The sequence below is a fragment of the Cervus canadensis genome, chromosome 1, assembly GCF_019320065.1.
Source record: "Cervus canadensis isolate Bull #8, Minnesota chromosome 1, ASM1932006v1, whole genome shotgun sequence".
Classification (NCBI taxonomy): domain Eukaryota; kingdom Metazoa; phylum Chordata; class Mammalia; order Artiodactyla; family Cervidae; genus Cervus; species Cervus canadensis.
In genome coordinates, this window is record NC_057386.1 from 67,989,189 (window position 1) to 68,002,744 (window position 13,556).

Sequence of the window (13,556 nt, forward strand, 5' to 3'; positions counted from 1 at the left end):
GTTTGGTTTAATACCTGTTTACCCCCCTTTAAATGTAAATTCCATGAGAGCAGGGACTTCGTTTTCTGCTCAGTCTTTAGTGCCTGAAACTGGGAGGGTCTGACCCATAATGAGTTATCAATAAATATTTGCTGAATAACTGGTGAGAATATGAGGTTTTAAAATATTAAAACTAACCAAGAAATAATTTTATTAAAGCATAAGTCTAGGAACTAAGGTTTCCCTTAACTAAACAGTATGATCCGATTATTCAATATAAAATTTGTAAGTGAAAACCAGAGAAATTAATTTCATGATTTTCATTTTGAAAAGTATAATATAAGTGGACTTCTGAGATCAGATTTATTTTAGATAAAAACACCATGAACTCCATCTCATTATATTGATTGACTTCTTTGGCCAACAAGTGTCTAAAATGGTATAAGTCAAAGGCATTAGCAGGTTCATTCATTCAACAAATTAGTATTAGCACCCCTGCTATGAAAGACTCTTTGCTAAGTATTAGGCATACAAAGCTGAAAAAGGTATGCTCTTCTCCCGAAAATAGCCTGTGGTCCAAAAGAGAAGCAATAAATCAAAATTATAACAGCACACTATTCCTATGATAAATACTCATGCAGAATGCTGTCTGAGCTCAGAGTGGGGTGCAGTAATGATCGAGGATGGACAGAGAATGCTTTCTTAAGGAGGTGCTATTATACCCATGTCTTGAAAGATGAGTTGAATCTAATAAGATGAAGAAACAGAGAAGGAACTTTAGGCAGAAGTCACTGTGTGTTGAAGGCAGAGTGACCTGAAATATCATCAGGCAATTTGAATACTGTCCCCTATGATTGGAGAAAGATCAGCTTGTGTAAAGCAGGGAGATAATCTCATGCTTCCGGTGTATACAGACTTTACCAGTGTTCAGTAATCATTGTACAGGGCTAAATCAGAGACCGATTAAGATATATTCCTTCTTTTGTTTGTTTTGAGTAACATTTGTGTAAGCAATCAAGGAAAAAATTTGTGGTCTTTCTCCTTTTTTGTTTTTGAGATGAGGTTTTCATGTCTGAGGCATTTTATTCATACCATCTGTTGAAATGGTCATGGTCAGGTATTGATTTAGAGCAAATAAACTTACATAAACTAATTCTACTGCAAGAGTCATTAACCGTACATTTTGGAGTGGGCTTCTCTGCTAGAATATTATGCCAGTCTCTCCCCATAAGAATTCTTCCAATCCAAATGAAGTGTTCTGATGAACTGGCCACAAACCAGTTTCTCAGTTGCAGTGAAAATCACTGCACTATAAATCATGAAAAATCAGTTATCTTTATCTGTCAATCATAAAATTATAAGGTTATGGACAAAGAGAAGTGTCTTAAAGCAGGAAAGAATGTAGAAGTAAAGAAAATTTGAGACAATGGTGGGATAAAGAAAAATAGAGTGGAGAAGCTGAATGGCAATCTCTATCTTGTAGCCTGGGGTAAATGATGGAAGCGATGTCCCGGAGGGAGACTGGGCTGGAGAGGGAGGCAGGAGCCAAGTACCAGGGACCTGAAACCAAGGGGATCAGTTACTCAACTTTGCATTTAAAATTCAAGTGTTGAAAGAAAATTCTGTAAGCAAAGCATAAAATCTATATTTCCACTAAATAATTTTCAACATTTTCTTTCACTAACACTTAATGTTGTCAGATAGAGCTTGCCATTATACACTACTTTCTAAAGAATATGCTTCCACCAGCCTCAGTATCATTATTCTTGATATCAATAGCTATATGCATATATAATGGAATAATACCTTTGTAAAATACCCTCTTGAGTTAACATTTCTTCAAGCATGCATGAGATTTCAAAATAAACAGGAGAATTTAACTTTTTGTTATAACACACATTCATGCCTCCAGTTACATGCACATTTGGACCCAAGCAGTATCACCAATTATTTTTGTTTTCTTTAAATGCAGAAGGAGTTGAAAAGGAAGGCTTCCCTCCTTTTAGCCAGATAGGTGCTTCTGTACTAGACAGCACTTGCAGAAAATTTATTTCATTTTTAATTTATAATTTAATTTATAAATCAATTTAATTTATAAATCTTACATTTAATTAATCCCATTTTTGTCACCATGAGTAAACCATCAGAGGCTGGGTTTTTCAACCTAAGGAAAAGTAAGAAAATAATAAATAAAAAATAGCAATGGAAAAGCTGGTCTTCTATCCACCCACCTCGGGCAGAGAACTAAAGCAAACAATGGCAACTAATTAGTATTGGCCCTGGCAATTTTCTACAAAGCCAAAAATGAAACACCCACAAAAGAAAATGGCTCCTTATTCACTGCACTAGTTTGCTTTTACTTTTGAGTAATGAATAAGTAAGACTCAAAAGATAATGCAGAAAATAGGGAAGCAGAGCGAGGTTGTAACAAGACAGTGTTTCGATTTGTCCGTAGTCCAAAACTAAGCCTGTAAAATTTTCAACTGAAAACTGTAGAACGTTCTTTTAAATTCATTTTAGATTTAAAATGAATATCTGACACCTCCCTTAACAAGCTGTTTAGCAGAATGAATGAAATATTTTAAATAAGTGGAAAAAAGGAACGGAAATAACTTGTACCTCTTCCAGATGACGCAGCAAGCACTGATGGATTTTGCTTTCATCTTGAGGCAAGAAGCTGGTTAACCGAGGCTGTCTAAAGGGACCTCACAAGTATTTTATTTCCTGTGTCCTTTGTCAACAAGCTGACATACCATGGGTGGCACACACACGTCCTCTGAAAAGTTGAACTCTGGCTGCAGAACTGGGCTCTATTTAAAAAAAAAAAAAAGTAATATATGTAAAAAACAAAAAATGCATGCCCCATTTGCTCTGAGGTCCCAAAGCAAAGAGATGGACTATCTAACCTGGCTCTAAAAGTGGGTCAGAAAGAGAAAATGATTTGAAAATATGGTAGCATTGTAGAAAGAGTTTAGCTAGACGTCCAGTGGAATTAGTGTAAGGGGAACAAAAATGTTGGATGCTGATTGAGTGAGTGAGTGATGGTCACTCAGTTGTGTCTGACTCTTTGTGACCCCATGGACCTTAGCCCACAAGGCTCCTCTGTCCATGGAACTCTCTAGGCAAGAATACTGGAGTGGGTTGTCATTTCCTTCTCCAGGGGATCTTCCCGACCCAGGGATCAAACCTGGGTTTCCTGCATTGCAGGCAGATTCTTTAACGTCTGAGCCACAAGGGAAGCCCCCCAAATAAATCAGTTTTGTTTGAATATTTTTGGTAATGTCTAATATATTGGCATGTAGTGTGTCCATGATACATTGGTGAGAAAGTTGCTGGGATACTGAATTGCATGATTTCATTATGACTGTAACAATAGCAACACTAATGCCACAGCCACACATGTGTCTTTGTGGTATACGTGAATACGTGTGGTACATATGAATGTACATGTGTGCCTATAGGTGTTCGTAGAAAAAAAAGGACTGAATAGACACACATTACCCCAATAACAGTGACTAGCTCTAAGCAGGGCAGGAAGAACAGAGGCTCCATTGTGTTGAAGACGTGGTATATACCTTGATGTTGTTTCACATGTCTGCAATGAACAAAAGTGGTTTTGCAAATTTAAAAGAAACTTTAAAAATAAGTTTCCTTAATTTCTGAAGCCTCCAGCTGCTAAGTCAAAGATGCAGAATAGTGGCACTGATGAGTAAAAGAGTGTATTGCCTCAAGTATCTGTCTCCCTCCTCTGCTCTGATACCAAGCTTTCTCCATCTTACATTGAGAAGACTTAAAAAAAAAAATTGGATCCATCTTCTTTCTAAAAAAATGTAAAGAGAAGAAAAGAAAGGAAGAGAAAAATATCCTGGGGCTGTTAACTCACTGGGCATGGGATACTCTGAAGGGCATTAGTGGTAGAATTATTCAATCCTTTATGAAATCGCCTTGCATTGTTGGAAATAAAAATTTATTTGGTCACTGGAATTTGCTCCCTGGAGTACCTCATAATCCTCTGATCACAGTAGAGGATTATCAGCAGTGAAAACTCAAAAGACCTCAGGAAACCTGATGGGTCATTGAACATTATTTGAAAAATGTTGGTCTTTAAGTTATCACTATATATTAAGACTTAATAACTAACTGCAAGCTCACTAATCACCATGAGTTTATTGACAAAAATCTTCAACAGAAAATCAATTTTCTTATTCAAGGTGGAGAGTTTGCTTAATTAGAATGAGCATTTAATAAGGGATAAACATTGCCAACCTACCTAGGACCATCATTTTTTCACAGGCAAGCCAAATGAGTTGATTATGTGAACATCCTTTTCAAAGGAAAATCATCAACAGAGGGCTATCTTTATCCTTAAGCATCTTTATCCTGAAGAGCTAAACCCTCTTTCCTGAGATAGTGAGGGGTGGTTTAGAAAAAGCGTCTGTGTGTTCAGTGGTCAGGCCTGTGGGGCATATTCTCCAGACTTCCGCTGCCCCGTGCCCAGCTCTCCTCACCCTCCCCGGAAACTCAGAAGCAAATAATGTGGTCAAAAGAGATGTCTCCAGAGTTCATATTTGCCTTTGAATATAAATGAGATTGGCAAATATTTTAAAAGGGATAAATTCTTAACTTAGGTGCCAGAAAGGAAAAGGCAAAGCAGATCCTGTGAAGGTATTTACAAAGTGGGCAAGTTTGCATAAATCATAGTGTCAAACACCAAGAATGCAGGTGGAATGGCTTTTCCCCTTGGATGCTACAGAAACAGCAGGAGCTCAGAAAAGACATAGCCACCACTTAGGTGTGACTCTGGAGAATTCCCTGCAGAGGAGCCCTCCCTGCCACTGCAGCTCTGTTGCTTACCTCTGATACTGGATCTGTGTAGAGTCCTGGACCCATCAGGAAAGTTCCCAGAAGTTCTGGAGTGACTACATTCAATTTGGCACTTTATAAAGAAGCCTTAGCTCATACACACCTCAGTAACCAGGCTGTAAAGAAAAGCCAAGGTCACGCAAGCACCAGCTAGAATTAGCAATAAGCAAGAAGCATGGAGGTTTTGTTTACAGAACACAATGTGGAACGACAGTTTCTCATTTTCGTGGCTGATGTGACCCATTTTAAAACATGCACGTCTCCATGAGCCAAATTAACCATACACTTTCCAGTTCCTTATATCACTTGGCTGTGTGCAGCCAAAGTCTGAAACACAGCAAGTTAATTTATGTACACTTCCCTTGCCAAGTGTGATTAATTGATGTAATGTGTCAATTCCCTTTATGCAAACATTAAAAATGCATTGTCATTTATATCCATATATACTGTAGATACATGCTTTCTGCAGAGATGATTTCATTGGGGCAGTTGCGGGCAGTAGCTTCTTCACAGTTCAGTTTAGGGGATTTTTATTGCACATGTATCCAAAAGATGCTGCGCTTTGTGCCATGGAGGAAATAGGTAAAAATCTTTTCTGCTCTCAAAGAGCTTAAAATCTAGTAGGAAAGATCAGCTTTGCCCCCTCCAAATATGTCATCTGAATCCCCCTGTCTTCTTGACCTCAGTATACGGAGCTACTTAGTACTTTGTAACTAAAGTCAGATATTTAGGAGTCATCCTTTATTCCCTCTTAACCTGTACATCATTTCACCAGCAAATCTTATAGATTCTTTTTCCAAAATGTATCATGAATTTGCCTTCTTGTCACCTTAGGTATTACCACCTACTGTATCTATTGCTAAAAACAAATTACTTCCAAACTTCAGTTGCATAAAACAACTTTTTTTTTTTTTTAATGCCCACAGATTCTGTGGATCAGGGATTCAGACAGGGCATTACAGGGACAGGCTGGAAGCTAAGCCATCTGATTCACTTGCACGTTGGGTGTTTAATGCTGGCTGGGGGCTGGATGTCTCAGTTCCTCTCCATCTGGGTCTCTGCATGTGGTCTCCCCGCAGAAGGTAATTCTGGCTTCCTCACAGTAGGGTAGCTGGCTTCCCACAGTGAGTGCTCCAGAGAGAAAGAGCAAGGAGGAAGCTGTGTCCTTTTATTGCCTATCCTCGGTCATGTTCTAATACCAGGACTGTGCCTGGCCTGTAACAGGTGCCCAAGGAATATCTTTGAAATGAGAAAAAAAAATACAAATATATTTTATAAAAGTTATAGAAGAATTTCCCTGGAGAACAGTATTCTTGCCTGGAGAATTCCATGGACAGAGGCGCCTCATGGGCTACAGTCCACGGGGTCCCAAAGAATGGGACACAACTGAGCGACTAACACACGCAGACACAGAAGAACTGATTGTGTGAAATCTCTAAAGAAAAGTATCAAGTTCAAAATGCAATGGGTTGCATTTAACCAGAAGGATGAGGGAAGGCTTCATAAAGGCATTTTTGAGTTCTGTTTTGAAGCAGCTGTGTGACAAGAGGAGAAAGATAATGCAGAAGGACAGGGTCACTCAGATGGGTAAAGCAGAGTATTGAGGGAAATTCCAAGAGGCAAATACAGACAGAAAACGCGATGCTTAAGAAGTTAATAGAGGAAAGAGTGGAGGCCTAGTGTGGGCCAGATGATGAATACCCTTCAGTGTGGCATTTAGGCATTCTGACATTATTCTACAAACAATAAGGCCCTATTTAACTGTTTTCAGCAGAGATTGAGATATGAAGTGAATTGTATCAAAAGACTATCTTAGCAAGAGCAGAGATGGTAGAGGAATGAAATTGATTAAATATTATATACATTTCTCCCCCAGATATGTTATCTTCCAAAGGCCTAAATTATCCTCCAGAACTGTTAGCTAAAATCCAATTCAGAAAACTGAGGCAATCATTCAATTCTGTAAGCTAGAACTTGATGCCATTTCTACTTCTTACAAGCAGAGAGTCCCGGGATATTCTCAGGTAGAACTTTATTTTCTCTGGAATTTACACCTAATTACTAAAATTCCTCTTCCATAACATACATACGATTGGGTTCCATATGTAAATATTATGATTGGTCACTTTTCCTCTTAGCAATAGCATGATTTGATTAAATGAAACATTGGTTTTAGGAAATTGCTTTTCTCAACTTTGTTTTAGGACCTAACCGAGGGGGTGGGGGAAACATTGTGGTTAAATTAAGGGAGATGCTGACCGCTATATTAATTAATTAATTGAAGGGAAATAATCTCTAAACACAGATACCATTCTTCCGTGAGTTTCCAGGTTCACAGGATAGCAATTTGTTACTTTCTATTTTAATTCAGCTACCCCAAGAAATGCAGATGGCAGTCCTTCCCAAAGGGATACAAGTTTTCTCTATTGCAGCTTCCAATGTAAAAGCCATCTTACCTTTATAAAATCTATTTACCTGGTGACAGGAGACCAGCGGCTTGGAGCAATAATGTCAGTGCCAAAATATAAATCATCTCAACCAGGAGGATTTTTCCCCATGGTGCTTTTTTTTGAGGACAGATATAAATCCAAGAGGAAGACAGCTACTTAAATACAGGCACAATATTACACTAGTGAACAGCAGTCCAGAAACAAACCCCTGTTATTGATCTGCTAATATTTAGACTATTTCTGTTTAATGCCACCCTTTGGATGGACAATTTTAGATTTATCTTCCTTTTGATCCTCATCATAGCTGTCGTTATACTTGCTTTTACCTGAAACTAAACTCATAGCATCATCAGATGGAGCCAGTTAATACCTAACAAATTGGTTTTTGGTTGAGAAAATCATTTCAGTACTTTCTCCTGGGAGAGGTTTTTCTTTATACCTCTTATCAACTAGTTTATTGAGAGGAAAATTTTTTTCTGAATGCCCTACTTTCTGATTTATGAAGTCCTCACTTGCTGGTTGTTGTTTTGATAAGGACATTTTCGAAGCAGGGAGGAAAACCTGATTATGTTAGCCGCATGACACTTAAATTGGAGTATAAAAAATTCCCAAGAATGTGTTGAATTTAACAAATGCTTTATTACTTAAAAAACCCCACAAAACCTGGAGTATAATAAATTCTAGTGGGAGGCCCTGGATTTGGCAGTTAGGACTAATAATTATGGTAGATTTTGGAGCACAGTTGCTGCCAGCATGGCTCTGGGTAAAGCTTCCCTGTGAGCACAGATCTCTGTTGGCATATGGGGGGTTCATTCTCACAGCTCTCTGCCCCCGTGGCACCCCACACATCGCTGTTACAGCACTATTATGGCACATTGCTTGGTAACTCTTTATTTGTCCACCTTCCCCAATAGACTGTGAACTCTTTGACCCAGATTTTCCCCCCATTTCATCTTATTTGTCTTTGCCGTCTTAGTAACTAGCATAAATCTTATTGATAGAAAAATTGCTATATATTTATTGTGCATATGTGGTTTTAAAACTATTCAGGTTCAATTGTCAATAAAACAATAGACTAAGTTGACTTTTCTAGATGACATCAACACATTTTAAGTCATTACTTACTTTACTAGGCATCCAATGAAACAGGATTCAGGTAAAATTCTTTTATCCTCAGATTTGTTTAGGTGGATTTTAATCCTCACCAATCACTTCAATCAGTTCCTTGGGCAAAATAAGCTCTGTATTAATTCTACACCATACTGTTTGCTCCACAACTGGCTAATACATTGAGAGACGAGTTGTTGGGGCAAGACAGAGAGACTTCATTTTGAAAGCCAGCAAACATGAAAGATGATGGACTAGTGTCTCAAAAAAACTATCTTTAGGATTCAGGCTTCTTTTATACTAAAAGGGGAGGGGATGTTGTTGGTTACTGCAAACTTCTTAGTGACAGAATCCTTCCTTCTTGCATCTGTCCACAATGTTATCACAAACCTTCAATAATAGAAATGTTATTGTCTATTCGGAAACTTTCTACATGAAAAAGTGTTATATATTTAAAAGTCAGAGCCTTGAGAATGGGCTAACCTGTATATTTCAGGCTGCAGGCAAAGTTCTTAGCTGGTAGCAAAAGCAATAGAATACAAAGGTTAAAGTAAAAGAAGCAGATCAATATGGAGTCAGATTTGTTCTTCGCTATTACAAGTCCATGGGTTCTTTATATTCTATATATTTGCTGTATTTTCCCTTAAGAGATTAATCTGTTTTTCCGTCTTAAAAAATAAAATGAAATATTTCCAATGCATCAACAAAAGTAAGAATAAGTAAAACACTAGTGTGCCCACTACCCAGTTTTATAAAATCTTAACATTATGTGACATTTATTTTTCATAATTTTTAAGAAGTTAAACATCATGCATGTAATTGAGGGTTTCTATGTACCTAACCAGTGACTTCTCTGCCTTTCTAATATCCTATAGTTTTTATAATTTCTCTACAGCGTTTGCTCCATAAGCTCTACAGATTATAATTTTGCAGATCTAAACCTCCATATAAATAATATAACATTATATATACATATATAGTAGGCATTTAGTTTATATTTATTGCCCACTTATTTAACTTAGTTATTTAACTAACATTTATTGACCTAAACAGGGCTTAGGTCAATTATGGACTAAACAGGGTGCTGAAAACAGTGGGTAACAACACCAATAAACCTCTGCCCTTGTGACACATTCAAAAAGGGGAAGAAAACCTAGAGACTGCCACACTGAGTGAAGTAAGTCAGACAGGGGAAGACAAATATCAAATGATATTGCTTATATGCGGACCCTAAAAAATGTTACAAATGAACTTATTTACAAAACAGAAATAGAGTCATAGGAATAGAAAACAAATTTATGGTTACTGGCAGGGAAGAAGGGGAGGGATAAATTGGGAGATTGGGATTTACATATATACACTACTATATATAAAATAGATAACTAATAAGGGTCTATTGTATAGCACAGGGAATAAGAATGGGCTATCCTGTATATTGTAATGACTTATATGGGAAAAGAATCTAAAAACGAGTGGATATACGTATATGGATATATAGATGATTCCCTTTGCTGTACAAAAGAAACAACACAATATTGTAAATCAACTATATTTCAATAAATACTATACTTAAAAAGGGACAGACAGAAAATGAACAAATAAGTATACAAACAACTTCTATGTCAGATGATATTAATAATGGATACTACAAAAAGAAAATCAAAAAGGAAATATATAGTAACCAGGGTGTAGGTTGATCCATCTGTTTTTATTTTGTATAGAAATTTATCAAAAGGCTTTAATGATAAGGCGATCTTAGCACAACCTGAAGGTTATGAGAGCATGAGCCTAGAAGGCAAAAGGTGAGATAAAATTCTAGGTAAAGAGTACATCTAGTGCAAAGGCCTTGAGGTAGGAAATTTCCTGGAATGGTTGACAGAGCACAAAGAGATGCTGTACTTGGAAGAGGAAGCGATATTATGAAGGAACTCACAGTCATTTAAAGGACATGCCTTTTGCTCTGAATGAAGTGGACAACCTTTGAAGAATTTTGAAGGGAAAATTAAGCATATTAAAATTGTGCTAGTTTGGCTGCACAGAAACCAAAAGAAAAATGTCAAAAGCAAGGAGATCAGCTTGATGCAATGCTACGATGTTTGTGGCTGGTGAGAAGTGTTCAGATTCTGGTTATGTTTTTAAAGAAGAGCTGAAAAAAAATGGTGATGGTTGGATATGGAGTGTAAGAAACATTGGTATCAAGAATTACTCCAAGTTTGGGACTTAAACAACTGTAAGGAGGGTTCTTTTATTAATTGAGATGGCGAAGGGTATGAAAAAAAGAGCCACATTTCAGGATGAAGAGTTGGAGTTTGTATTTGGACTTACTAATTTTGATATGTCTGTTTAGCATCCAGGTGGGAGAGTGCAGTGGTAATAAAGACATATCATCTAAGAAGGAAGCGAAGAGAGAAAGGAGAAAAGGCCTCAGAATGCAGCTCTAGTGTTTTCAGTGTTTAGAGCTTAGGGAAATAAGGAAGAATCAGCAAAGGAAATTGAGCAGAATTAGCCAGTGAGGTTGGAGGAAAACAGACAGAATGCTGTCCTGGGATGCAATCAAAGAAAATATGTCAAAAAAGAGGCATGAACAACTGATGGTACATAGCAGTGGTAATCCACATGAAATAACACATATAATTTGACCAGTGGAATAACTAATGTAGAGGTTAATCAATTTTGATTAGAAATCTTTCAATTGGGTAGGAAGGGAAAACAGTGATTAGAGTGGGTTCAAAAGATAAAGGAGAATTTCTGATAGAAATACAACTGTGTAACTTAGCATTTCCCTACTGGCCTTGGATAGAATAAATTTTCTGAAAGTAAGGGTCTCATCTTGAACTATAAAACCTATATCTTTGCTTTCAACAAATGATAACTGAAATGAACAAGGCTGGTGACAGTACACTCACAGATGTAGCTAGTTCACAAAATTAGTTGAGACAGAGCTAGATAAAGACGCATGTTATTTATCAAAAACAGCCTGCCTATTTAGAAACAAAACCCAAAAAGAAACCTTTGTGTACTGTTTCCTAGAAGACTATCTTCGCTTTATTGGACTTTTCACAGGAAATGTCTACCAATTGTTCTTAATCCAGGAAAAACTAATAACTAAAACCAAGAAAATTCATTCAATGAAAAGTAATTTTAATTATATGGCACAGTAACAATGCAAGGACAAGAAAGTATTTGATTAAAGCAGCAAATGTTATTAGCAGGTGAAGAACACTCATAAAAATGTGGTGCCACGGGCTGATGCAAATTATTGCTAAGGATCTTCCCATGGAAATTTTCAAACTTGATGAGGTCATTACATCTCTGAAGGAATATTATAAAACAAAAATGTAAAATCTAAGGAAACAGGTGATGTAAAATAGAAGATAAAATGTGATCTGGTAATCTGGTAGAACTCAGAAAGGAAATATGTATATATTAAGATATATATCATAAGTACAAAAATAAAGCTCAGTTAAAAATATCACAAAATTGATCATACATAGGGAAACACAGCAAGGGACAGACACCAGAAATGAGTAAAGCAATCAAATTGAAACTGAAATTAAAGGTTAAAGAAGACTAGAGATAAACTCAAAATAATGGAAGAAAATAAACACTAAAAATACATAACTCAAGAAAACTTTGTTGAGATCCAAGAACATATTGAATATACTCACTGAAATTTCCCATGTGCCTTGGAAACTTGAACACTTAACACAGAACATTCAGCACTGAGATATATTTTTTCAAAAGTCGCTAAACTTTAACTGTAAAGAAATAAATCTTGAGTAACCAAGAGTAGGGAAGAAAGCACTTATTGTTAGTGTCACCATATATCTCAGGCTTTTCTTGAGGTGTGGGGGAGAAGGCAGTTCCAGTTTACAGTTTTTGTTCCAGTATAATTACTAATAGAACACTTTGTTACTCTTAGAATTGCCCCTTTGAACAATACATTTTACAGCAGTCATACTGTTAAGGAGGGAAGAAATCAAAATGGAATCATGTCTTTCCACAGTAGTGAGTAAGTAAAGAATCATCTATAAGTTTCTATTCAGCCAAAATTATAACCAATTGTAAAGGTCAGGGAAAAAAAGTTCTAATTTGTAAGAAATAAAAAACAAACATACAGTTTCACTGTATGTTTCCATGAAGCTATCTTGAGGAAACTTGGAAGAGTCAAATATGAAGTCATGAAAATGAATAGAGATTTCCTTGATACTATCAGACTATATTAGCCCATATGCCACCATCATACTTGATGGAGAAAGACTAAAGACATTTCCACAAAAATTTGGCAAAACAATCGCTCACCTTCATCATCAACATAATGACAGAAGAGGAATTATAGGGACATAAAATTTGGAGAGGCTAAATTATTACTTTTTGCAGATGTTTTATTTGTATATCTGTAAAAAACCAAGAAAACCACTGAAAACTAATACAAAAAAGATCATCCCAACAGATGATATAAATTAATATGCAAAATATAGATTTCATGTAAACCAACATTAAACAGTTTAGAGCTATAATTTAAAAGATTCATTTTTCATAAGCAATAAAGAAAAATAAAATATCTAGGGATCAAAGGAAATATGCAAGATTATATGAAGAAACATGCCAGAAAAACATGCAAACCATATGAAAAAAATGCTGCTTAAATGAGTAACTTACTGAGCCTGGGTTAGAGCTTCAATGTTATAAATATGTCAATTTCCTTGAAATTAATTTATAAGTTAATTTGTAAATGTAATGAGTTTCCAATAAAAATGCCAATGGGATTTGAAGCACTAGAAAAGTGGATGCTATACTCATGTGGAAAAATAAGCAAAAATAGGAAAGAAATTCTGAAAAAAAAGAGCAATAATGGAAGGATTAGCTTGATTAGATATTAAAATTTGTATGTAAAGCTTCCAAGCTGCAGTCAAAACAGTGTGATACCAGTACCTAAATAGACAAATGGACCATTATATAAGAATAAAGAAATGTAGAAATAGTCTTAGGTTGGCATTTTAAAAGGTAGAATATTAAATAAATGGAATAATTTTGTTGCCATCTTAAAAAAATAAAATTGATTTATGTGTGCTAAACCACTTCAGCCATGTCCATCTCTTTGTGACCCTATGGACCATAGCTCAGCAGTCTCCTCTGTCCATGGGATTCTCCAGG

General features: G+C 36.2%; 1 long non-coding RNA gene across 1 annotated transcript; it reads right to left on the reverse strand.

Moving 5' to 3' along the window:
- Positions 1 to 544: 544 nt before the first annotated feature.
- On the reverse strand, positions 545 to 4,955 carry LOC122453542. Its single transcript, XR_006273103.1, has 4 exons — positions 4,834 to 4,955; positions 2,599 to 2,789; positions 2,085 to 2,143; positions 545 to 1,539 (listed from the first exon to the last, which is right to left on the reverse strand). It is a non-coding gene; the product is annotated as an uncharacterized LOC122453542 (long non-coding RNA).
- Positions 4,956 to 13,556: the final 8,601 nt, after the last annotated feature.